General features: G+C 42.1%; 1 protein-coding gene and 1 long non-coding RNA gene across 18 annotated transcripts in view; one reads left to right on the forward strand and one right to left on the reverse strand.

The window, feature by feature from the left end:
* Positions 1-8,709, reverse strand: part of PTPN13 (protein tyrosine phosphatase non-receptor type 13) — a 234,606-nt gene extending 225,897 nt beyond the window's left edge. For 13 of the 17 annotated variants that reach the window (XM_075544059.1, XM_075544053.1, XM_075544056.1 and 10 more), the window contains exon 1: positions 8,208-8,340. The gene's annotated coding sequence lies outside the window, so the exon portion shown is untranslated. Of the gene's footprint in view, positions 1-8,207 lie in introns of all 17 variants that reach the window. The other 4 variants (XM_075544061.1, XM_075544066.1, XM_075544057.1 and 1 more) reach the window with 2 other exon arrangements.
* LOC142442777 (uncharacterized) overlaps positions 7,884-24,414 on the forward strand; it is a 218,236-nt gene continuing 201,705 nt past the window's right edge. Inside the window, exon 1 of the long non-coding RNA XR_012783465.1 lies at positions 7,884-8,074. This is a non-coding gene — a long non-coding RNA (uncharacterized LOC142442777). The remainder of the gene's footprint in view (positions 8,075-24,414) is intronic.

Consider the following 24,414-nt stretch of genomic DNA (forward strand, 5'->3'; position numbering starts at 1 on the left):
ACAAATAGCCAAGACACTCTGTGTGTCTTTTCCACAGTCTCAACTTATACAAGGGAGGCTCAAAGAGTTCATGGAAAAGTGGAATAGAAAAGTAATAGCATTTTTATTAGCTTTCTGAAGTCCCTTCATATAATCATTTCAATCATAACTTATTGAATACGAATGTTTCATTTTGCTCCAGAGACTACATGGGAATCATTAGAAGATGGAAAAGATACTGTGCATAAAACATTCCACCAAGCACCCACTCAATAAAGTAACCTTCCTATTCTGTATGTAACTTTGCTTGAATGTAGGATTAAAAAGCATGTATTTACATTTTGAAAAATGTAATTTAATGAAGAAATATATACACATTTTAGAGTGAATTTGTTTTCATTTCTACTCTCTCAAAAACTCACTGTCATCCAGTCAATTCTGACTCATAGTGACCGGAGTGTCCAAGACTGTAATTTATTTTTCCTGAATTTATTTTATTTTTAAAATCATGTTATTGGGGACTCATGCAACTCTTATCATAATCCATATATCCATACATTGTGTCAAGCACATTTGTACATTTTTTGTCCTCATCATTCTCAAAATATTTGCTTTCTACTTGAGCCCTTGGTATCAGCTCACTTCCCCTACCCCCCTAAGAACCCTTGATAATTTATAATTATTATTTTGTCATGTCTTACACTGTCCAACGTCTCCCTTCACTCACTTTTCTGTTGTCCGTCCCCCAGGGAGATGGTTATATGTAGATCTTTGTGATCGCTTCCCCCTTTTTACCCCACCTTCCTCTTCCCCTCTTGGTATCACCACTCTCATTATTGGTCCTGAGGGAGTTATATGTCCTGGATTCCCTGTGTTTCTAGTTTCTGTACCAGTGTACATCCTCTGGTCTAGCCGTATTTGTAAAGTAGAATTGGGATCATGATAGTGGGGGGGGGCATTAAAGAACTAAGGAAAGTTGTATGTTTCATTGTTGCCACACTGCACCCTGACTGGCTCATCTCCCCCATGACCCTTCTGTAAGGGGATGTCCAGTTGCCTACAGATGGGCTTAGGGGCCTAATCTGCACCACCACCCCCTATTCACAATGATGTGATTTTTTGTTCTTTAATGCCTGATACCTGATCCCTTCGACACCTTGTAATCACATAGGTTGGTGTACATCTTCCATGTGGGCTTTGTTGCTTCTCAGCTAGATGGCTGCTTGTTTATCTTCAAGCTTTTGATAGCTGGGCACCATCAGCTTTCTTCACATTTGCTTATGCACCTGCTTTGTCTTCAGTGATTATGTTGGAAAGGTGAGCATCATGGAATGCCAGTTTAATAGAACAAAGTGTTCTTGCATTGAGGAAGTACTTGAATGGAGGCCCAATGTCCATCTGCTACCTTAATAATAAACCTATAAATATATGCACATAGATCTATTTATCCATCATCATGTAAAATATATTTACATATGTACATGCCTGTATTTAGACCTCTATATATATATATACTCTTTGCCTCCTAGTTCTTTCCTCTAATTCCCTTTACTTTCCTCTTGTCATGCTATCATGCTCAGCCTTCATTTGGGTTTCAGTAATTCCTCTCAGTTACTTTGCCTTTGATCAAGCCCTACCAGACCTCCTACAACCTCCTTGCCATTGATTTTGGATCACTTGTTGTTCCCTTGTCTCTGGGTTTGTTAACACCCACTTCCTCCCCCCCCCCCACCTTGGCCCCGCTGCTACCTCTCCAATGCACCCAATTATCGGTCCCATTGTTTTCTCTTCCAGATTGTTTTCCTGCCTATCTTATCTCTTATCTATACAGACCTGCAGAGATCATAATATGCACAAAAAACAAGATAGAGCAAAACAAAACAATAAAACCTATGACAAAAACAAAAGCCTGTAAACAGTTCAAGGTCTGTTTGTTGACCTTTAGGAGTATTTAGGGGTCGAATCTGATGGGGTGTCACGCTTTGGCCCCAAAGTCTATTTTTGGTATTCCCTCAGGACTTCCTTGCTCTGCTCCTGCTCCTATTGCTGTTCCGTTGCACACCCTTAGTGTTTTGCCTCGGTCCATCATGAAGGAGGGAACCAATGGAGAGGTCTGAGGGGCCAGCCCCAATCCCAACTATGTAGACAGCCCCACTTCCCCCAGAAGAATTTACTTTAGAGGACAGCACCAAAGCTACAGTGTAGGTTGAGGGACATGTCTGATCAAAGCACACAAGAGCGAATGAAGAAGGAGGAAGAGAGAGTAGCGCACCACATCCTGGCCCCCTAAGCCTTGATGACGATTGTTGACTCAGAGCAGAGAGGACCATATGGCCAGCCCCACTACGAGATATGACATTCCTCACTGACCCACAGCCCTATGAGGGACAATAATGAAGACACAATGCGGGAACTGCACCCAATCTGACTGGAAATCTTTATGGTTGATTTCGAACTGCTGACCTTGTGGTTAGCAGTCTATGCATAATCCACTATGCCACCAGGACTCTGAACACAAGAAAGCAATAAAGAAAGGACATCCGTTTTTAGGTATAATTAAGGAGCAGTTGCAAGTGAGATTAATTACATTGTTCAGTTTCTTCTAAGCTGTGCATCAGCAGTTAACATGTGACAAATATCATTAAAATTTAAGACACTGTTAACTTCCAACCATCTAAAACATGTTTGGGTACCTTTTATTTATTGAAGGGGATGCTTTTCCCTCATAGGGTGATCAGGGAGAGTCTTCTTGAAGATACCTGTATATTCTTGTTTAAACAAGCAATACAAGCACAGTTTTCTGTTGCAAATACCAATTATGTCAACTAAGGGTCTCCATTTGTAAGGGGAAAAAATAACTTGCACCTGAAGGGAAAAATCTCCCATCAAATCCCAATTCTTGAGCTGAAATGCTAACTTTCTCTGTTTCCAATGTTTTGATACATTTCCAGACCTGCAGCATTTGTAGTCCACACAGGCAATCGAAACTTTGATTAGATTGAGAACCTGCTGATAAAAATAATGAACACATGGGCACTACTTGAGTTCCCTCTTTTCAGTTAACTTTTAAAAGTAAACTTTACCACAAAGTACAACAGATTTAGGAAAGAAGTAATGTAAGCATCAGATGTGAATGTACGCATACATATATATGCACACACATATATATACATACACAGTGATACATATGTAATTATATTTTAATGATAAATCGGAAAAATGAAAGTCATGTTGGGGGGTCTAGCACATATATATTCCATTTTAGATTATTAGACATTTATGAACAAATTTCAAAATGTCTAGGCAATGCAAAATTTTCTGTAATAATGGAAATGTTCTATAAGTGTACTGCCGGATGCAAGTAACCACTGACTACAAGCGGCTACTTAGCATTTAAAATACAGCTAATGGGGGTCAAAGAGATGATTTTTATTTTAAGAAGTGAATTTTAAATTGCATCAAATTTTAATTAACTCCAATAACAGATCTATTGCACAATGGAACACAGGGATTGGAGAAAGCCGTGTGCTCCTTTAATTATGGTTCAAACTGTAAAAAAGTCTATTAAGTGGGCACACATAGATGCTTCAGAGGCAAGGGTGTTTGCATCTTTGTTTTTAATTCTTCTGATTTATAGAGAGAAGAGTTATAAAACAATATTAAAACGCTGTTATAAACTCCCCTTCTACAGTGGGTTCTGAAGTTGGATGCATGTTAAAATCTAAGGAGGTTTTTAAAAAACATGAATGTTGGGTTCTCACCCCAAAGATTCTTGTTCAATTGGTCTGGACTGCAGTCTGGGCACTGAGATCTTTAAAAAAAACTATCCTAGTGAGTCCAGTGTGCAGCTAGAACTTGAGAAGCACTAGACTAGGCAAAACTGTTGGAAAGGTGACAGTGTTCATGACGTCTCGATGCAGTACGCAACCAAACACGTCTATGGGAGTAGTTGAAGAAGGTCTTTGCCACCCGCCCCAGAGTCAAGACAAAAACTCTGGAGGGCTAAATCTGGGTTATTTATTCAACACCTTCGGCAAGGATCAGGGGATGCGCTCATGAGTTTTTGTTACTTAGGAGTGCGGTGTAATCATATAAAAGATTAGAAAGAAGGAAGCACACTAAATATTAGTATCCACTTGTGCATGACACTTTCCCCAATACTTTGTAGTTTCCTTCTCAAATATCTTGAGAAAACTATCATTACTATATTATTTACAGATAAGGAAAGTAAACTAGCAATGAAGTTCCCTGGGATTTGGGCACCTATTTGTCAAGACAGCAAAGTCCACATTCTTCAGAGTAAGGAAGAAAAGATTTTCTCTGAGGCAGTTTGTTCCTGTAATTTTTCACATGGGGGGAGGGGTGGTGGATAAAAAGCAGAGTTAGCCTCGGAACAAAGGAAAAAGAAAACTCCTTTAGAATCCTGCTCCCATTACTAAAGAGGGAGCTTCAAAATTTAGGGGGAGAAATTTCTTTATCTTTTCATTCCACTTCCCATCACCTTTTTAGACCCCCTTCCTAAGAACACACACAGGAGGGTGTTACATTGTGTTTCAAATCTAGCCCTGCCACCAGGCTAACCAGAGTTGCTGCCTTCTTACTCTAAGTTAAATATCTGGTCCCTTACTGCCCCTACAAACTACTAGCTGTAATCACATATTCTTGAGGAGAGGATTGCAGAGGATAGGACAGATGCTTATTCAAAGTGCCTGGCACTAAACAGAAATAGGACAGGGGATTTAAAGGTAGTTTCATCTGTCCCCACACTACTCAAAAGTTTATTGGAGTTCCTTCTCCCATAGACCAGTAGTTTCTATGTGACACACTCAGAGTGAGAATGCAACGTTTGACTTTAGCTCACACATTAAAAGATCTTCCAAAAAGAACCTCGTTCCCTAAGTGATTGGACCCATTGAAAATGGAAACAGGTTTTCAGAGAAATCATCTGAAAACAGAGCAACAGGTCCTTCTAGGTCCCATCAGCATTAATTATTCCATCTGAGGTCCTACTATCTTTTCTCCTTTCTCAAGTCTCTATCTTGCAAAGTGACATAAACTCATGAGCCATTAAAAGAAACAAAACAGTAAAATAACAGCCCTTAGTTATATCAGGAGCCCAACTGAATACCGTCAACTCACTATTATAATTGATTGAATAGACTTCTCCCAAAACCCGGAGCCCTGATGGGACATGGGTAAATACCTGCCTGTTGGCCAAAAAGTCATTGGTTCAAACCAACTAGCTGCTCCACAAGAGAAAGATGTGGCCGTCTTCATGTATAAGAATGACAGCCTTAGAAACCCTTTGGGGCAGTTCTACTCTGTCCTACGAGGTCACTATGAGAAGGAATGGACTCCATGATAACAGATTTGAACGGAGATATTTGTTGGAGCTTTTCTTTAGTTTTTCTTTTCTACCCAAACATATTGCCAGGATAAGAATGTGTTGACAGGAGTAACACCCAGATACATTAACTTAGTCTTACCACCAGAGAGTATGAAGGATACACAGGTCACATAGGCAAAGGGACGAACATCAAAAAACCTGTAGAATGTTTGTGTGGTGTCTTAGCAGAAATTTACTTTTTAATCAACACCCCCCCCCCCAGTTCATTATAACAAAAACACTTTCTGTAAGCCCGGCTTACAAAATTAATAGACCTAGCAAGGCTACAACTTTATGGTAATTTACTTTTTGAACCTTCTAATGCATTGGGGCTGCTAACTTCGAGGTCAGCAGTTCAAAACCACCAGCCATACCTCAGGACAAAGTTAAAGTGTTCTATTCTAGGAGTAGCCTCAGAAACCCAGATGGCAGTTGTACTCTGTCCTATAGGAGGTGACTGTGAGCGGGAATTGAAAAGAGAGCAGTGAGTTTGGGTTGAGTTAATGCACTCCCCAACTACAATGACGATGACATTTCTACATAATACAAGCCTGTTCTGTTACCGTCTTTCCTCCCAGTGTTTTTAAAGTTGCTCATTTTGTCATATGGTTTCATGTTTTAGCGAAAATATTGTGGTATTTAGTAGTTGTTAACCTATATTAATAACTTTGGAGAATAAAGTAATAATCAAAAGAAAAGGAGAAACATCAAAAGGCTTTCAATAGTAATTCTGCTCAGTTACAAATAATTCAATATAGAAAGATTTTATGAAACAAGTTCTTTGCTAGTATTCAAGTAATCTAAGAAATGTTACATCTAAGCAATTTACAGCTATGTCACATATTGTTCTAAAATTTAAAATAACAATAAATGAAACTGAGGCTTCTGTGTGCTCGGAGGAAGTCTATGGGGGCTGGGGCGGGGTGGTGATAACACCAGTTACTACAGTGGGTGCCATCAGACCTGGTGAGGCTTAGAATATGGTTTTGTTTCTTTCTGATTCAAATGCAAATGGTATTAAATGATAATCGCAATCCACTACAAAAATGTTTTATAGTTTATTTTAAAATTACACATTCCAGGAAAAAGAGTCGAAGGAGAGTGGCTCCTGCTTTCTCTTTCTCCCAATTCATTTAGGCTGGGCACTAAGATGAGCTGGGAAAACACACATTCACCTGATAAAAGAGATGGTACCATGATCCCTCACCCAAGCCCTGAAGCCAGGTTTTGACCGGTTTTAAAAATAAAGACTAAATTCCATTCACTTACCATCTGCCTAAATTCCATTCACTTACCATCTACCTGAAAAACAACTGATTAGCCTGTCTGCACCTTCATTTCCTGCATTTCAGAGGCATGGCTCCAGGGTGGGTGCGGGGAGGGGAGAGGGTTTTACAACTTTGGACTCACATAATGTCAAAACCTATCCTTTAAATGGAGATTATTTTTAACGAGGGGTGTGTGTGTTACTTGCTACATTAAAAAACTATATATTAGTATTTTTAACCCTGAGACTCATTCTCACTATTAAAGTCATTTTTCTGAAGCAATTAAGAGTCCCCTCCCCCTCCACACAGGCTCACATTCTCCCACAAATTCTTTTAGATCAAAGTTAAACACAGTGTTGTCAATTAAAAAAAAAAGACATTTAGGATAGTATGAAAAGTTCATCAGTGTCCGTCTTTACGAATTTGCTGAATCAACAGATGCATGAAATTACACGACAGAGACGTTTTCCTAGTTTCCTAGCGGCACTTAATCAAGAAATCACTTTTATCAGAGCCCCTCCCCCCCAAGTGACTGATGTGCACCAGTAGGTTTTCACCTGGGCTCTGCCAGCCCAGTCATCACGAATTTGGAGAAATAGCAGCACTTGAAGTCGCTGCCAGTCGCATAATACAGTGAGTTCCCCCCCCCCCCATTCAGTGAACTCCCTAGATATATAAAATTAAAATCTTGCTAATTAGTTACCAGCACCCTTCATCCCTCAGATCAGGTGTCCTACATTTTGTTTAGGTCCCGCCTTGAAAACAAACCCGACTGCCCCATTTTCCGAGAGGTAAACTCAACTCAAAGTAACTCCCTATGAAGTCACCGCGTGTGTTGTTTCAAAGATGCAATTAAACGAAAACGACACAAGGCCGCCCAAGACATTAGTCTGAAGCACCCCACGGAAAACGCCAATGAAAACCGAAGAGCTCCCAGTCTACCGGAGTGAGAATATTTCTCCCAATCCGCGCCCTCCCCGCGCCCCAACCCCAGCTCCAAGGAGTCACATCCAAATTAATCCAACTTGTGAAGAACTTCCCGGACTTTGGTGTAACTTGCAGCTTTTCACCTTCCTGCGCTCACAGTACCATGCAATGAGGAATTGGGGGCGCGGGGATGGGGGTCGAGGGCGGCGGAGGAGTAACTCGGACACTGAGAAGCAAAGCAATAAAACCGCTTGCATCATGCAGAGCCTCTTCCTCCGCCCCCTCCTCCCCACGTCCTTACACATTCTTCGCGGCGGCCGCCCACCGCACATCTCCACGAGCGTTTACAGAAATTGGAAACAGACTCCGGGAGTCGAGCTTTAGCACGCACTGAGCACAGCAGAAGAGGCACGAAGGGGTGATGCCAACAACTAAGTGCTACCCCACAATCTCCTCCTCCCCCGGGGGCTGCAAGCCCAACCGAGCCTCGCGCCCGCCGCTGGCTTCAGCCGAGGTACGTGGACCACCGCATTCACAATGAAACTCCAGCTCATCCTTTCACAGCCCCTACACCGGACTGCGCCGCCCCACCCCCCACCGCCCCGCACGACGGACGGACGGACGGACACACACACACTCACACATACCCCAAACTAAGACGAGTCCCTTCCACCAGGGCCGACAGGGCAGATGGTCTCCGGCCCGAGCAGAAGTGGAGAGCAGGCAGCAGGCGAGCGCGGGGGGACTTCGTGGTGCCCCTTCCGCACTTGCGGCGCAGCACCCGGGGCGCCCCGGTCTTACCCGCTGCTCCCGAGACCCCGTCCGGCTAGTGGAGCGCGGGGCGCGGGCTGCGGGGACGCGGCGTCGGGGCGGGCCGCCGGCAGCGGCCGCGGGCGCCGAGAGCCGCCACCTCCTCTGCTCGGAGCGACTGCGGGCGTGGGCCGACGGAGCGGGAGCCTGCGGAGGGGGAGCAGGGGAGCAGCATCTCCTCCTCCGCCTCCGCGCCTCGGAAACGCCCCTCGGGCGGCAGACGGGGCGGCCGCCGACCCGCGAGCCCTTGCGCACCCTCTCCGCCCCGCAGGCGCCGGGGCCCCTCCGCGAGCTGCGTCCACACCTTCTGCGGGGCTGGCGCGGCGGCTGCGGCGGGCCGGGGAGCGGGGCTCGCGAGCACCGCACTCCTCAGGGGCGGTGTGGGAACGGGGTGTCACACCCTCGCCGCGCCGCCCAAGCCACTCGCGGGGCCCCGGCTCCACCTCGGCCCGCAGCGTCGGCCCCGCCCCGCGCGCCCGTCACTCAAACCGTCCGGGGCTCCGAGAGCCTCGCGGATCCGCGAGCCGGCGCTCCGCTCGCCCTCATTGGCCAGCCGGGCGTTCGGCCACGCCCCCTCCCGATGGACTTAGTCGCTGGGGAGACCGGCGCCCCGGTTCCCATGGCAACCGGCGCCTTGGGCCTGGCTTTTCGCGTTCTTCTGGCTAGCGAGGCGCTCCGGTTGGTGGCCGGGCTGCTGCGTTCCTAACTCCCGCTGCGGTGGCTGCTCGGAGTTTTGGGCTGTGCTCCGGCCGCAGCGGGCTGTCCCCACACCTCCAACTTCAGAAGCAGAACGTGGATGGCCCTGGGGAGTGCGGGGGAGAGTGGAAACTCCTCAACTGCTGGCTCCGTTCTCAGCAGTCTCAGGAACCCTTCCTTCCCCCTCTGTCCTCAGCCTCCTGGCCAGATTCCCACCTGGTGGATTTGGGGCTTGGAGAAGCGGTGTAGCAACTTAGAAATGGCAAGGTCAACGAAAACGGCTCGATACATTGGCCCCTTCATGTGGCGTCCTAGGTGAACCTGACCAGTTGTAAAATGATCTTCCTCAACCCCAAATGTACCCGCAGGGAAAGTCTAATACTGATAGTGTAGGGGGAAAAGGATGTAAATTCTTGTTTTATTTTAGGCAGAAAAATTCTTTTAAAAAAATAATACAAGCTATAGCATAATCAAATTAAAATTTTGTTTTCTTGTAGAGGACTACACAGTACTAACTTTGCAAATGTATATCCTAGGACCTAAGGGCTATTCCGGTCCTGCAAAAAGAGAGTAGCAGAGAGGAGAGATTCAATAATTAACAAAACAAGCTTGCTAACAAAGATATTTTTATCATTTGGGTTTCAAAAATTTGAACTGCTTCTCAAAGGTATAAAGTAGCTTGGCCCACTCTGAGAAAGTAGTGTGAGGTAAATATAGGCTTGGACCTTTGGTGGGTTTCAGTGTCATGTCTGGTTCTAAAATGGAGTGACCTGGCTTCTCTGAAAACCTTAAAGCTGCAGGCTTAGATTCCCTGAGCCCCTGAGGCTGGGTACGTGTGTGATGAATGAGGGAATTAATTGTAATGATTTACCTTTGGCGGACACTGGATTATCTCATTTACTAAATGAATAACTGTAATGGATGTCTTCCATCAAATATGCCTTGCAGGTTGTTTACAGTGCTAAACAAAATGGGGAAATTCAGAGTCCTCAAAGGTCTGAGCCCTTTGAGCCCATAGAGCCTAAGAAAGAGAAGTAGGGCCAGGGGCGGATTTAAGCACGAGTTTAAACATGTGAAACTGTTCAATACAGATTAGTAAACAAACACAAGCAAATCCGTGCTTACCTTGCTTACAGGGTACTCTGTTCCTGACAGGGATTATGAATTTGAAAAGAGGCTTTAATTCTGTAGGAGGGTGCTGTAGGGTTGGAAGAGAAACAGAAGCCAGCCCTATCTAGTAGCAGAATCTTTGATGTGGTGAAAAATATTTGAAACTGTTTGCTACAGATTAAAAGTAAACACAAGTAAGCCTGTGCTTACCTTGCTTATTGGGTAACCTGACACTAAGAGGGTTCTTGAAACAAGTAGAGCACACTTAGAGCTAGAATGTGCAGGCAGCTGAGCACCGTAACACATCTGAGAAAACCTGTGGTATGTAGAATGGACTCCATTAGTCAATGCATGGAGGGAAGAAATGTAAACGGGCTGTGAAGGATCTGCAGTGGGGTGGATGAAGCCAAGATAAAGATGTTTGACGGGAATAACACCAATGAGAAGGCCACTCGCCCTTCTCCATTTTCTGAAACAGGAGTTTCTCAATGTTCTGGTTCATTATATCCGGGAAGTCGGGCAGAATTGAGAAAACAAAATCCTTCATGGAGCATCTATCTGTTTGCAATGCAAAGAAAGTCCAATTATTTGAAATACCTCCAAAATTTAGAAAGAAGGTATAGTAAGTACGATATTGTGAATTTTTACAAAAGTGGACAAACCAAGCCAAAAAAAAATCCTATCGGGGGCTTGATTACTAATTTAAGATGGTTACATGGAAAGGTGATCATTTGAAATGAAAACCACTGCCTAATGGACAAATTAAAAATTGTTTTTAAAAAGTGAGCAAACCACAGCATTGTGAGAATCTCTCTCTCTCTCTCTCTCTCTCTCTCATGTGTGCATTCTGTTTTGTATAAACTAAGGGTTTTAAAAACAATGACAATGATATCAAACTTGATAAAGAGTACAGAAAAGGGGAATCGAACCAGCACCATTCCAGTGGAGAATGTTGGGGCTTTCTACACTTGTAAAGAGTTACAGTCTTGGAAACCCACAAAGGCAGGTCTACCTCTCCTGTAGGGTTGTTATGAGTCAGAATCGACTTATGGTAGTGAATGGAGTTTTTTTTAATAGTGCACTACAAATGCTATACCAAAATAGAGATTATTCCAGTTATAGGGATCTATAAAAGAACATCTATTTATAGAGTTAACTGTGTTAATAGGCCAAAGGACTATTGCTACTGTTCTAGCGTGTTCTATGGGAAATAAAGAGCTTAAATTCAAATATATTTCATAGACACCTATTTATTCTTAAACAGGACACAAATAAATACAAAGTATTGGGATGAGGGAAACCATCAGCATGAGCCATAATTGTGTCCGAAGGATTCACAGTCTTGTGACTAAATTATAAAACCTTGCAAAAAAGGAAATGGGTCACAGACTCATCATTGGAGGCAAATCAGTTCATCAGAGTTGCTGGAAGAACTACAGAAAGAAAAAAGAAACTGTGTTTGGGATATTCACTATATGGAATCTCAGAGGAGCTTGCAAGGGTAGTTCAGGACCCTCTGTCCACCTTGGTTGGGCATAAGACTCTATGACTGCTGAGGACACAACGCAACCCTGGCACCCTAATTTCCATCAGGGCATTCTCAGACAAGTCTCTGAGATGGAAAGTGTTTCTCTGTGGGCTGCCCAGCAAAATCACAGCAGTCTTCTTTTAAACTCCCTCTGCCTGAGGGCAAACTTTTTGCAATGCTGATCTAAGGCCTGAAGGACTTTAAGTCAACCCTTAAAATGGCCTTAGGGATCCTACTGTAAACCATAGCTTTCTGCCAACCAAGTGGTTCAGAATGTAAATTCTACTATCTCTACAGAATTTACTCTGTGACTGTGAATTTGAGGGGGGTCTTGGATACTACCAATAAATACTTTTTAAATAAGTTGTAATAAACTTTAAGAATTAATATTTTATACAAAGTTAGCAAATTAATTTATAAAGAAAAATACAAGTTGTCACCCACTGGTTTTGACTGCTATGTGTCACAGTCGAACTGTGCTCCAAAGGGTGTGTGACGGTTGATTTTAGAAGTAGATCACCAGGTTCTTTCTCTTAGGTGACTCTGAGTAGATTCAAACAACCAACCTTTTGGGAAGCAGACAAGCATTTTTTAATCTGTTACACCACGCAAAACTAAAACAAATTCCAACTTCTATTTATCCTATAAGACAGAGTAGAACTGTTCCCTAGAGTTTTCTGAGAGGAGAAAGCATGTTCTTTCTCAAGGAACATCTGGATCTCTTAAGAGTTGTGCCCACAGAACCAAAGAACACTTCATGGTTTTAAATCAGGGAAGCTGTGCATCAGGGTTGGATCTTCTCATCATACATATTCAATCTGTATGCTGAGAAAGTGGCCTATATGAAAAAAAATATTGCATCATGGTTGCAGGAAGTCTATCAACAACCTGGGATATGCAGATGATACAACTTTGCTTGCTGGAAGTGAGGAGGACTTGAAGCACTTGCTGATAAAGATCAAGGGTTGGAGCCTACAGTGAGGATTGTACACTGTACAATTCTCAAAATATTCACAAATGGACCAATAGGTAAAATCAGGATAAATGGAGATAAGGTTGAAATTGTCAAGGATTTTGACTTACCCAAAGAAGTCAAAATCGGTAAGTCAAGTAAGTGATTCATTGATTCACAATCAGTGCTCATGGAAGCCGCAGTCAAGAGATCAACAGACAAGTTGTAGCTTGTAAAACTGCTGCACAAGAACTCTCTAGACTGTTGAAAAGCAAGATTTTACTTTGAGGACTAAGGTGTGCTTTGGTATTTTCAATTGCCTGATATGCATATGCAAATTGGACATTGAATAAGGCAGACAGAAAATTAATGGCAAACATATTGAAAGTCCTACTGACTGCTCCAAGAATAATCAAATTTATCTTGTAAGAATAAGGACACAGTGCTCCTTAAAGGCAAGGAAGGCAAGACTTATTGTTACATACTTTGGACATGTTGTCAAGGGAGACCAGTCCCTGGTGAAGGGCATCATGTTAAATAGAGTGGAGGGGTAGTGAAAGAGAGGAAGACAACACAAGGAGATCGTGTGTTAGTCTGGGTAGACTATACAAACAAATCCAATGAGACACATGTGTACAAGAAAGAGATTTATATACAGGAGCAATTGAACATTGAGAAAACATCCCAGCCCAGTCCAGCTCAAGTCCATAAGTCCAATATTAGCCCATATGTCCAATACCAATCTATAAAGTCCCCTTCAGATTCACAAAACACATGCAATGACGCCAAATGTAGAAGATCACAGGCCAGTGGGTAGAAAGTCTTTGGATCCAGTGGCATTGGAAACATCTCAGCACTGGCCCTCCGCATGGCTTCTCCAGCACCCAGGGCTGCATCAGGGTGGGTCCATGTGTCTCATCATCTGCTATCTCTCCCAGGGTGTGAGCTGAGAGTCTCCCAGGGAAAGCAGTGTCTCCTGCCTCCAAGGAGGAAGTACCAGATTTCCCAGAATTCTCAGAAGGCCATGTCCACAGAAGGTCATTGACTATGATCTGATTGACAAGCTAGACGCCACCCCTACACTCTTAATTCTCAAATTGACAAATGATTATATATCTGCCACAGATTGATTGAAACTATGGGTGCAACAATGGGTTTAAGCATAGGCACAATTTTGTTAATGGCATCAGACCAGGCAGTGTTTTATTTATTGTGCATAGGATCACTATGGGTTGGAACTGACTTGATAGCACCTAGCAACAGCAATTCAGAAAGGATGTGGAAAGAGGGCTAGCATTGCTGGTATCTGATTGAATTGGCTGAAAGCGGAGAATACCAGAAAGATGTATAATCGTGTTTTATTGACTGCACTGAAGCAGACAACTGTCTGCACTGAAGCAGACAACTGTATGGCAACATTGTGAAGAATAGGAATTCCAGAACACTGTATCCTTGCGTCCACACACACAACCTGTCATAGACCAAGAGGCAGTTGTGGGAACAGAGCATGGGGATACTGCATGGTTTGTGCATCTGGGCTGTTTCCTCTCACCAGGCTCGTGCAATCGGTAGGATGAACAAATAATACACGAAGCTGGACTATATGAAAAGGCATGAGGCATCAGAATTGATGGAAGGCTTATTATTAACCTGTAGGAGGCAGATGTTACAACCTTGCTTGCAGAAAGCAAGGAGGCCTTGAAGTACTTGTCGATGAAAATCAGAGCCTGCAGCCCTCAGTATGGACAATAACTCAATGGGAAGAAAACAAAGTCAAGTAGATAACATTAGGATAAATTGAGAGAAAAGATTGAAGTTGTTGGGGATTTTATTTTGCCTGGATCCATAATTAATAGTCATGGAGGCAACAGTCAAGAAATCATGTAAAGTGTTATCCTGGGGAAATCTGCTATGCAAGCTCTTTAAAGCAGACTAAAGTGTGCCTGTTCCAAGGCATCGCATCTTCAATCACCTGACATGCATGTGAAAGCAGGGTAACAAATCAGGAAACCCGTAGAGGAATTGGTGCTTTTGCATTGTGGCATCGACCAGAGCATTGCACCTACCAAGGACTACCAGAAGAACAAACAAATTAGTCGTCAAAGAAGTTCAGTCAGCAGGCTCTGCGGAAGAGACGGCAAGGCTTCATCTCACATCCTTGGGGCATGTTTTCAGGAGAGATCTGTCACTGGAAAGGAACATCCTACTCTGTAAAGCAAAGGATCAAGGAAAACGGGAAAGACCATCAATAGGATGGATCTGCACAGTGGCTGCAACAGGCTCAAGCATAACAACAAATAGGAAGACGTCACATGAACAGACACTGGCTCCATTTTACACAAGGTCATGTTCAGAACTGATTCAAGGGCAACCAACAACAACCCTCTATGACTGACAAGGAGCTGGGAGCTTGAATGTAAAAGAAACCTATAAATCAATAAGATCAATAAGAATGCATGAATAATGGACAGAAGACAAAAATAAAAGATTTGCAGCAAATGTATTTATAAAATGTGTCTTTCAAGTAACTACAATAAGCATGCTTCAGTATTCCTGTACAAGACCAACATGCATTACGACTATTAACAATAAAGCAATAGGATATGCAGCCGTAACATCACTTTAGTTAGGTTCCACACGACCTATGGGCCTGAGGACACTCATCACTTGGGGACTATCACTTGTGACACACTCTTAAGTCAGAAAAGTTGTATGAGGCACACACAATCCACCCTGCAATTAACTCCATACAACTGTATTCCAAAGAGTTGAGTTTCCATATTTCTCTCCGGAAAGCATCTGTACATTTTGGCAAAAAAAGTCTATGCATCACCAAAATATTGAGATTGAAATGTTTTAAATACTGATGATTTGAAAGCACCACCTTTTAACCTCACAGACTGAAGCAAATTTTGAGTTCATCGAAATCTGCAAATAGCCATGTTTTCCCAGCTGGTTTCTTGTGTTCCACTCAGAGTGAAGTATTTGTATTCTGGCTTGTACCAACTATGTAAGTGGTTCCCTCCCCCACCCCCCACCCCCCTTAAACTCAGGAACATATTATCCTGCCTTGCTTACAGCATAAGGACTGTGATGGGAACTTCGCCCAGGTGAGGAGCAGAAGCAAGATAAGTACTCCAGGAAAGCACGAGCAGGTAATTGGAAGACAAACTCTGACAGTGCTTAAGAAAGACTTTGTGAACCAGTCCTAACACTTCCAAGTGAACCCAGGGTTAGCTGGGGGGACATGCAGTGGTGGAAACTAGATAGGACTACAATTACACTCAGACTCATTGAATAAAAAGGCTTTCTCTCTCTCCCTCTTTTTCTTTGGTAGTAGTTGAACCTTCTTTAAAATCTGAGAATCCCCCCTAGGATGTGGAGTTACATGACAGCAAGGGCACAGATAACTAAATGTTGGGAGGCAGCCTGGTAGCTCAGCACAATAAAGAGAGCACAGCATTGCACTCAAAAGACCTAGTTTATGAATCTTGGCAAGCCACCTAGCTCCTCTGGGCCTCCTTTTCCTCGTTTATGAAGTCAAGAAAATATAAGAATAGCTAACATGCCCTCATATAATGGCTTGTGAGATTCAGCATTTAGCAGAATCGAGCGAAACACATGTGTGAAGCTATTTGCAGACTTTAAAGTAGTACAACAACAACAGCAACAGGAAACTAGAAACTTCTAGAATTAGTAATTGTTTCAGATTTAATGACAAAACTTAAAAAACCTCATTCTTGTATAGAAAATACTCATTAAGCACCAGGGCCACTTAGTCTCATAAGCCAGAAAATGTAATTGTAGCACTTCTGTAATACTGATTTTCCTTGCCAACAAACTTGCTTTCAACACGTACTGGCCCCAGGTTACTTAGTTACAAGATCTGACACTGAAGCCCACTGCTTTCAAGTGGATTAACCCCCCTCCCCCCGCCCCCCTAGTTAAGGAAAGTACTCACTTGTTTTCATTTGATTTGCTAATGCATCAAGACTTTATCTGATGCAAAACAGTCCCTTCGCCTGGAAGCTTTGGCTGAAACGTCTCACTTTTGTCACTAATGTGTTAAACTGCAGAGGTGTTATCTCTAGAAGATCAATGTTAAAATTCACTTTACCTTCCAACAGTTCCCTCTTAGCACATTAGTGTTGGGTTCAGTTATCAGATTCAGTTCTTGTCACCTTAAACCCTGAGGGGGGACAGATACTGGAGAGGTAAATTTTAATTAGTAAAGGAGAAAAAAAGAGAGGGAAACCAGTTTGGGTGATGAGTGGTGTGTGTGAGAGGGAGAGGGAGGGGCCAGGGGCGAGGGAGAGAAATTAGGGGTGGGGTGGGAGAGAAGGCACGTGTTATGTGGGTGACCCTCAGGGCTGGATACTAAGGGAGGGCTCAGGAAAGGCAAGTAGTGCTAGAGGGGTGTGGTACTGAAGTCAAACTGCCTAATTCACAATTTTTACTAGGGCCGGGCCTGTTTCTGACTCATTTCTACTACTTGTCTTGGCAAGTTATGCAACCGCCTATTCAATTTGGTAGAAGGGAGGATAGCAAATAAGCATAACCCTTCTGCTCTTTGCAATTTAGCCCTGTTGGAGCATTCACAAAGTAACTTAATATGAATATGCTGTCATCTAAACCTGACCCATAGCATAGGGACTTACCTTAGGCTCCGTGACTGCTAATCTTGAGTTTTTAGAGAAAATATTCCCAGAAATGGAAACGGAGAGACAGGTTAGGGTTTCCAGTTTTGATTCTGCTTTAAAGAGCCCAATTTCACACTGTTCTGATGGGAGTGAATTGCTATGTAAGAAAGTTGATCATTAAAGGCTTTGTTAGGTGGAGTTGGCGGCGTAGTTAGTAAAACAAAATTCCTTTAGTTTAAAAAAAAATTTTAAGTTGATCTTGATTTTTATATTTTCGGGCATAAAGTTTAGGAGAAATTTTTGGACAAAAAGGTCTTCTCTACTGAAACTCTGTTTAATGCCAGATCAAGACTTAAGATATTCAAATAAACAGTGAGCTGCAGAACCTGCCATTTTATAAACACAGGAAGAGAGGCCATTTGCCTTAGAATGTTGAGGCCGTTAGGATGCATAGCTGTCAGCTAATCTAAAGATGGAGAACTCTATTGATATATTATATAACTATATAACGGAGAACCATACATTTAAGAACATCGATAAGCATATTTCAAGAAGGTCATGGAAAACGGAGTGGAAAGATCATGGAGCTTTTTTTTTTTTCAACAAACTTTTTGCAGCACCTTCTCAAAGCTAAAGCATTTTATTTTATTAAAAACTTAAGATTATATATGCAATAGCCAATCTTTTGATGGTGGACCAAGGGCTTTTATGCTTCTGGATCTGCTGTTGAGAATACCTGGCTATATTTTTTAACATATACCATTCCTCTAATGCAAAATTTAGTGAAAAAATTCTCAAAGGAAAGATGAGCAATTCAAAAACACTACCTACTTTTCAGGAGAAAGACAGTCCTTTCTACTCCTGTAAAGAGTTACAGGAAATTCACAGGGCCACTTCTCCCCTGTCTCGTAGGGTCCTTATGAGGCAGAATTGCCTAGAAGGCAGTGACTTTGGTTTGGTTTTAGTTTATTTAAAACCCACTGATGTCCAGTTGATTGGCAGGATTGGGATTGTGTTTGTTTGGGGTCCAGTTGATTCTGATTCAAAGCGAAGTTTCTGAGGCTGTGAATCTTTCCCAGGGCAGGTAGCCTCTTTCTTCTACAGAGCAACTGGTAGGTCTGAACCAACAACCTTGGAATTAGCAGTCCAAGGTGTAACGCTCCACCAGAGTATATAAAATTAAATGATCTAATTACATTATTCAGAATAATTGATGCTAAGCGTTTAGGAAATGAACACAATTTTTTTCTGATGTAAATTTAATAAGGGGAGGTCAGAATATTGTCTAATTCATTAGTACATTCCTACTCCCTAGACCAGTGCCTGCCAGGCACTATTAAGGGGATGAATGAGTGACTCTTGGTGGTTACGACTCAGCTTGGGGATGCATCAGTCTGTAGGAAACTCGGATGTAGCCCTGCAGTCAATGCGCAGAGGCCATACATCAGTGTGTTGTGCTTTTTTTACAGCAGGAACAGGGCCATTAGTTCATCTGGTAGAGGTCATTTCATAGACCTGCTGTATTATTTTGAAAATGTCCCAAGTGGTGTTTGACACAATATCTTCCACACATAACCCAAAACCAAACCAAACTCTACCATCGAGGCCATGTGGACTCACAGCGAACCTGCGGTAGAACGGCCCCTGTGGATTTCTGAGACGGTAACTCTTTATAGGAGTTAAAGAGGAGCAGCTGGTGGTCTCGAACTTCAGACTCTGCAGTGGAAGCACGCACTACACACCCGAACTTACATTAAGTGCTCAGTAAATACTCTGGTTCTTTGCTCCCTTTGTCATTGTCACTCTACTGCGGAGTAAGAGACGGAGGGGAGAGAGTGAGAGAACATGGCACAAGGGCACGTGAGCGAGAAGATAAAAGGCAGCAAACGGCCAAGAGAAAGCAGAATTGTCAGTGGAGGAATGAAATACCAACTCAACCATGCCATTAATCTCAATGCTAAAAAGAATTCTTTGATTTCTTTTGATCATGTTCATACTCCAGTTACTCAGCTTTCAGTAAGCATTTTCTGGTTTCATTGTTGTTTGAATCATCTGCACCCCAGCCTAACGGAATGAGTGCTCAGGGGAAGCGGTAAAACGAGGGAGTCGGGTATTTGGATAGAGTATGTTTCCCATGGATTTGTAAGTAACTCCGTAAACAAAACAGGAAGCTGAGCTATTTCCAGTTGACGATTTTTTAATGAATTTGGGGTTTTGAATAATCTAATACCTTAATAAAACAATCTATTCATTTCCTCTATATCTCACCAATTGTATCAATAATGTGGTCAAGAGTTGCCATACTAGAAAGATCAAAACATAAGTTTATGTTAACTACTGAAATGCAGTTGACTTACACAAGAGATGAAAAGAGTTCACTAGGTAAAGTCATTTTTCTCAGCGACTAGTTTTTCAGGGCCCATCAGTTTAGTTCCCAATTTCTGCTCAATGGTCATTAGTGCCAGGCCACTGCCTCTGTCTCCCCCCACAGTGTTGAATAAGTGTGTTATTTTTAGGTGGCGCTGATGATTCCTTCAGTCTTGCTCTAGTTACAGATTAAGTCAAGTAAAATGGAATTGCTCTCAGGCAAGAGAGACCTGTTTTGGAGGGCAGAACAAAGAGCCACAGTAATTCATTGGATATGATCATGAATGAAGGAAATTTGTATTAGTTTTGGGTAAAAGCAACATCCACAGTCTATTTTTATTTCATGTGTGCAAAAGCAAAACCAAACCACTTAGACTGATTTTGTGGGTCTTATTTTTGTTTTGTACTGTTAGTGTTATCTTTCTCTTTAAAATATCAGTTTAAAATAGTAATAAGGCATCTAGTCCTTGAAAACTATTATTAATGACATGTTGAGCTGCTAACTGCAAGATCAGCAGTTCAAAACCACGAGCTGCTCCTCTGGAGAAAGACAAGGCTTTCTACTCCTGTAAAGAGTTTCAGTCTCAGAAATTCACAGGGGCAGTTCTACCCCGTCCTATAGAGTCACTATGAATTGCTTTTGGACTTAGGGCAGTAACACTTCACAGAATGAAGAAAAAATACTTCAGTTCCCTCGCCTTGGGCTTTGATGTTTCTTCTTCCTAAAAAAAAAAAAAAGTTTTTATTTTTTAACTTGGGAACAGCTAGAGATTACATTTTGCTTATTTTTGTTCTATTCTGTCTTAAATGGACTGTTGTTGTTGCTTTCATTATAGATGATAAAGAAAACAAAGGAAAAAATCAAAAATTTACTAGAAAGCTCCTGCAAGTTTTTATAACACTTGCATCGTATAAATAACATGTAATTTCCTATTTGGGCATTAATTTTACAAACCAAATGTTCACCCAACACCTCAGTGTTAAGAGGTATGTGAGAATGATTTATAGCATTTTAGTTATTGCCCAAACTTCTTCACGACTAGTTAAAAATAGACAGGAACATGCAGCTCAGCAGATACGAAGCAATGATATTGTAATTAATAATACTTTACATAATTGATACTTTATTTAGAGATTCATGGCTACATGTTGCCATGGATTGAATTATAAACTAAAATCTCACTGCCATTAAGTCAGTCTGACTCGCAGCACCCCTGTCTTTCTCCTGAGGAGGATTATTGTTTCTGAACTGTCTTTCTCCTGAGGAGGATTATTGTTTCTGAACTACTAACTTTCTGTTCAGCAGCAGCCCACCTGTGCTACCAGGGCTCCTGCTACTAAATTATGTCCCCCCTTCCCCCCCCCAACCACCAATAAAAGTGCTGTGACTCCTAATCTGTGTGGCCGTAGTTGGGAGTGTATTATCTTCACTATACTATCTAGACCGGAGGAGGATGTATTTTGAGTCCATCTCTTTTGAGATATAAAAGAGATTAAATAAACTAGGCGATGAAGCAGGAAAAGTGAAGTGATGTACCACACCTCATGAAGGTAGCCTAGGAACAGTAACTGGGAAACGGCAAAGACCTTCCTGCAGAGCTGACAGAAAGAAAGCCTTCCCTGAGAGCTGCACCTCCAATTCAGACTTCTAACCTAAACTGTGAGAAAGTTAATTTCTTTTTATTAAAGCCATCCACTTGTGGTATTTCTGTGATAGCAGCACTAGATAACTATGACAAAGCTTTCAAAAGGGATTTGGACTTCTTACATCTCATTCAAACAAAATGTACACATACAGACTTGCATGCATACAATGATAAACAACTCAAAGGAAGGTAGCTTGCTTAGCTTGTTTTGTTCAAACAGAACACTCCAGGGGAAGATCTGAGTGACTGAAATGTCTTGAGCTGTGTTTTGACAAAAGGCAAAATGCTTGGGAACATACTTAAATTTCCTTTCAGAAAATCTTGATTCCATTTTCTTGGAATATGGATCTAGCCCATATTTCAGTTTTAATCACTTTCTTGGCAGCTCATTATGTTTTCACCTCTAGAGAGTTAGAAGGGGCATATGCCTTTTTGCTTTGCTAACTGATTTGCTTCAATTGATGTTTTAAAATTTATTCTCATTATTTTACACGTGCTGAAATCTTCTCCCTTCTAGTTTTGATGCATGGAGCCAGTTTTACACTCTTTCCATAGTCTTTTATTTCAGAGAGAGGTATTGTTGATATGCCTTCCAGAATTCAAACAGACAGAGCACAAGGCTTTCTGATTGCCCTAGGTCCTCTCCCTATGCTCTGTGAAGTAGTTCGAATCAATACAAGTTAAAGGAATTTTTCCTTTCATGCTCAGTAGAAGAACCAAGCCACTGAGAACAATTTCCATAGAAGAATCAAGACATTGAGTGATTGCGACTCAGAGTCATCTTCCAGGACTGAATAGAACTACTCCATCGGATTTTGTGGGCTTTAAATATTTACAGAGGGCAATTGGACTCATTTTTCACTCTGAGAGAGACCCCTGCCAATGCTGAGATGCTTCCAATGACACTGGATCCAAAGACTTTCTACCCACTGGCCTGTGAACTTCTGCATTCGGCATCATTGCATGTGTTTCGTGAGTCTGAAGAGGACTTTACAGATTGATATCAGAAACATGGACTAATATCAGGTTTATGGATGTGATCTGGATTGGGCTGGGATGTTTTCTCAATGTTCAGTTGCTCTTGTATTTAAATCTCTTTCTTATACACATATGTGTCCATGGATTTGTTTCTCTAGTCTGCCCAGACTAACACTAACTGAGCTGTCCGAAGTGCATGGTGAGAGGATGGGAAATAGGTGGTGGAAAGGTTGAATGATTTACACAATCCTAAGCCCCTTAGCTTCCTGGATTAGGGTTTAGGGTGGCAGTGACAAAATGAGAAACAGGATTACTTATAAGCAAAAAGATTTATTGTCTCACAGTTCTGGAAACAAGTAGTATGAGTTCAAGGTACTGGCAGTGCCAAAGGCTCTAGGGGACGATTTTTTCTTGTCTGAGTTTTGGATAGGTTCAAGCATTCTTTCACTCGCAGATACATCTGCGTGTGGTTATCATCTTTTTATATATACTCTATACTATATTTATAATAGGGACACAGATGTGTTGGAATGCTTACTGCTCCTCAGAAATAAGATGAAGTTCTCCCCATAACAATTTATCATTTTCTAAGCCCTACATAAGGTAACCATGGATTTAAATTGATTAAATGATACTGAGTTTGGTTTTGGTTGATTTACCCTCTAAACTTATCTGAGGATGTCTGTAAAGGCGTTATGTTCATACAAAGTCACATTCATAGTACCAGGAGTTAGCACAAAAATTTACACTATAAATTCCACCATAACAATTCCCATTAAAGTCTTGCAAGGAAAAAATTGACTTCAGCGTAATAACTTAGACATTTAACATTTGTTTTGTAGCATTTGACTATAATCAAACTGTTTGGTATTTTTTTTAAATCATTTTACTAGGGGCTCATACAATTCTTATCACAATCCATACATACATTCATTGTGTCAAACACTTACGTTCATTTGTTGCCATCATCATTCTCAAAACATTTGTCTTCTACTTGAGCCCTTAATATCGGCTGCTCATTTCCCCCTCCCTCCCCATTCCCCTACCTTATGAACCCTTCATCATTCATAAATTATTCTTATTATTTTGTCATATGTTACACTGTCTGATGTCTCCCCCCACCCTCTTCTCTGCCATCCATCCCCCAGGGAGGAGGCTACACATAGATTCTTGTAATCAGTTCCCCCTTTATACCCCACATTCTCTCCACCCTCCAGGCATTGCCACTCTCACCACTGGTCCTGAAGGAGTCATCTGTCCTGGATTCCCTGAGTTTCCAGTTGCTATCTGTACCAATGTACATCCTCTGGTCTAGCCAGACTTGTAAGATAGAATTTGGATCATGATATGGGGGGGTGGGGAGGGGGAAGCATTTAAGAACTAGAGGAAAGTTATATGTTTCAACGTTGCTACCCTGAACCTTGACTGGCTCTTCTCCTCCCCACAACCCTTCAGTAAGGGGGTGTCTGGTTGACTACTGATGGGCTTTGAGTCTCCACTCTGAACTCATCCACATTTACAATGATATGATTTTTTGTTCCTTAATGCTTGATACCTAATCCCTTCGACAGCTCGTGGTCACACAGGCTGGTGTGCTTCTTCGATGTGGGCTTTGTTGCTTCTGAATGAGATGGCCACTTGTTTATCTTTGAGCCTTTAGGACCCCAGATGCTATATTTTTTGATAGCCAGGCACCATGAGCTTTCTTCACCACATTTGCTTATGCACACGTTTGTCTTCATTTATTGTATCAGGAAGGTGGGCACACATTGATATGATTTTTAGTTATTTGATGTCTGATAACTGGTTCCTTCTACACCTCATGATCAAATAGGCTGGTGTGCTTCTTCCATGTGGGCTTTCATGCTTCTCAGCTAGATGGCTGCTTGTTTATCTTCAAGCCTTTGAGACCCCAGATGCTATATCTTTTGATAGCTGAGCACCGTCAGCTTCTTCACTACATTTGCTTATGCATACATTTTTCTTCAGCAATCGTGTAAGTAAGGTGTGCATCCTGGAATGCCAATTTAATAGAACAATGTGTTCTTGCATTGAGTAAGTGCTTGAATGGAGGCCCAATGTCCATCTGCTGCCTTAATACTAAACCTATAAATATATGCACATAGA

Source organism: Tenrec ecaudatus, chromosome 3 (assembly GCF_050624435.1).
Source record: "Tenrec ecaudatus isolate mTenEca1 chromosome 3, mTenEca1.hap1, whole genome shotgun sequence".
NCBI lineage: Eukaryota > Metazoa > Chordata > Mammalia > Afrosoricida > Tenrecidae > Tenrec > Tenrec ecaudatus.